Source organism: Melanaphis sacchari, unplaced genomic scaffold (assembly GCF_002803265.2).
Source record: "Melanaphis sacchari strain LSU unplaced genomic scaffold, SCAv2.0 Contig241_pilon_pilon, whole genome shotgun sequence".
NCBI classification, from domain to species: domain Eukaryota; kingdom Metazoa; phylum Arthropoda; class Insecta; order Hemiptera; family Aphididae; genus Melanaphis; species Melanaphis sacchari.
This window is the reverse complement of record NW_020271116.1, coordinates 64515-67760: the sequence shown is the minus strand read 5'-3', so window position 1 is coordinate 67760 and position 3246 is coordinate 64515.

Sequence of the window (3246 nt, the reverse complement as noted above, 5' to 3'; positions counted from 1 at the left end):
ACGTGACGCTTTGTTCGCGAATCCATCCCCTTGTCGCACTTGTCTCTTTCATTTGGTACCCCCCCCCCCCCCAGGTTTATACGCTTATACACTTTTGTACAAATATACCGTTCTACGCACTCTGCATGTCAGCACAACGCTGCACCATACGGCGTGGTCTTTAGAACTCAATCCCCATATTACAATATGATAATGCGCGCGTAACTATGTTATTAAAAAAAAAAAAAATTGTATAATCGTTTTTTTTTTTTTTTTATCAACACTATGAAATGAATCCTTTCTTCACACGTGTACAATGAAACGTCTCTATGAACGGATACCATAGAATAATTCAAATGGGTGATTGTAAACTCGGTCCCGATATTTTACAGGTAAAAAACATTCATTTTTTTTTAACTCGAATTGAATCTAAAAAGGGCCCCCCTTTTCATACCTAATTACTAATTACGTATTGCTCTACAAAAAAAAAAAAAACATTTTTACGGTCAACGATTTTCTTCTGTGACGTCCTTTCAAGATTTTAGGGGATTCTATAAACAGAGGTTTCACAGTATATAACTTAATGGCTTTATGTAATAGTTGACTATGTTAAATATATGCGATTATCCTGTCTAAAATTAAAGTTTAATTATATACTATTTGCACATCGTTGTTCTACACTATAAATTATAAATGGGAATATACTTACGTATACCCAAGAATAAAAATGAAATTAGACTCAACGTGTTTTTCGGTATTTAATAATTCGATGAAGGCTGAATTATACACTGAAATAGACATATATTATGCTAGTCGTACAGGATATTCCGTAATAATAGTTGAATAAGAATTCTGAAAAAATATTTCAATTCGTCACGGAGCTTACTAGAAATGACTTTTACACTTTTTTGAAATCAAACTATAAGATTTTTATATATTGTATATTGAGAATCTTAAATTGTTAAAAATATTGTTTAAAAAACAAAATAAATAAAAATAAATGAGATAGTCATTTTAAAGTTAATTTAACGATGAAATAAAATATGTTTGCAAAAATCGTATCGAATAAAATGTATATAGGTTAGCAAATTTCCAAAAGATTGATACAAATAAAAAAAAAAAAAATAAAAAAAAAATATTAACATTCGTATACTTAGTGCATTATTAACAAATATGTGCAAGTTCGGAAGCACTCCACAATTTCTTTAACATTACAGTCACTATACACACACACACTAATGATCATTTACTAAAGCAAAAATGTACACAACTTTCTCGCGTGCACTTAAGAGTATTGCCTATATTGAACTCCTTCAAAACAGTCAATATTATATGCCCTTAAGTCAACAAATGATGTATTTATTTTAATTTCCATGTAATTTTATAACTCATAGTTACAAGTCAATTATGTTTTAGTTAGAAAAATTTTGTTTTTTCAATGATTCCATTATAATAATAATAATTTTATATGATGTCTAATTTGGACTGAACATACTATAGATATTAATAAATATTATTAAAAATGCATACTGAAAAATTTAATTTTGGCCAGATTTATACGAAATATCCCACTGTTTGACGTTTGACCGTCTATTGAATATCAAATAGTAAATTATGTATAATTTCTTATACAAGTTGATGGAAACGTCATAAAAATCACCGTCAATTGAAGCAACGTAAGATAAAGAAGCTAAGAAATTTGTACAATGAGTTTATCGTGAAATCGATACAATTTCGAGTTTAAAGTAATGTATCAAAAGGATTTTAGTGGGTATAGGTAAAAAAGTACGCGAAGTATATTATTTGAATAAGTAAATAACTAATTATTGTTTGATTTTATATCGATAGTGTAGGTTTATAGGCACTATATTTGTATACGTATATTCCTACGATTAGCCTACTTCTAGTATACTTATTTGTATAATTATAATAATATATTAAACGCTAAAGGTACGTATAAACTGCAATTTTATAAAATCTGACAAGGCTCATTATTTTTTTAAATACTTTACCTTCAAATTACAGAAATATGTTTCATGTTACGACTTAATTAATATTAATAATATTTATTTTCAGTCATCAGAACTTTTTTTAAATTTAAATCATATTATTAAAAATAAGTAGTAAAATCTTACACTGGTTAGATATGTATAATAAAATAATATTATTAATATTAAAATTCAAAATATAGTTAACTAGCACTTTTTTTTATAATAGAAAAAAGTACATTTATTTTGAGCATTTAGTTACTTTCACTACAAAAATTAATTTTAATTAAAAAAAATTAATATTTTTTTTTTGTTTTTAAAATGGTAAGATGTAAAATAAACATGATAATTAACATAGATTTATAATATTTTTTATTATTGTTTCTTCAAAACTTAATCAAATGGTTAAATTTAAATAATTAAGTCACTATTAATTTTAATTTAAGTTAAAACGTGTTTGTGAAAAGAAAATGATGAAAACCACCGTGTTACATTTAATTTTATCGAATAATGTACATACTTCTCTGATTCTGTAGTACGTACGTAAAAATGATTTTCTACATAATTTATTGCAGGGGTGGTTTGCATAATGTTCCCGAGAGGGAATGAATTAAAATATTTAAAGCTATATGCGTATAATAATACGAGAGAGAACAATAACTAGTAATAAAAATCTCCAGAGTATACGATCCACTCAACATCCTCAACAGATATTCGTCACTGTTTATTGTTATATTAACTGAATGTTGCCAAGTTAAAAATATTGGCATTTTATTCGAAAGTTTTCTACAACAGTTTTAGGGGTTTTTATTCTATATTTAATTGTATATTAGTACCATACGACTACGCAATACAACTACGTAGGTATTATTACGACTCAAAGCAATCAAATTTTAATCCATAAACTTTAATCATATTTTATTATCTCTCACACTGTTGTTGATTTAAACTTATTTTGTACTTAATATTTAAATCAATTAAAATTATAATAATCAATAATCTTGTACAATAAAATAAATATAACATTATAAAGTAGTATTATGTATTTATATTTATTTTTACAAACAAAATATTGTTTTTTTTTTTTTTTTTTTTTGTGATTCATAAAATCAGTCAATTTATAATGCAATATTTAGTATAACATTAAAAAAACGTGTACTAAAAAAAAATCTTATCTAATTCACATACAATTAGCAATATTATAGTTTAAAATAATTAATACTAAATTTTTAATTTTACATACTATAAAATATATTTTTTGAAAAAAATGTAAAGGTCA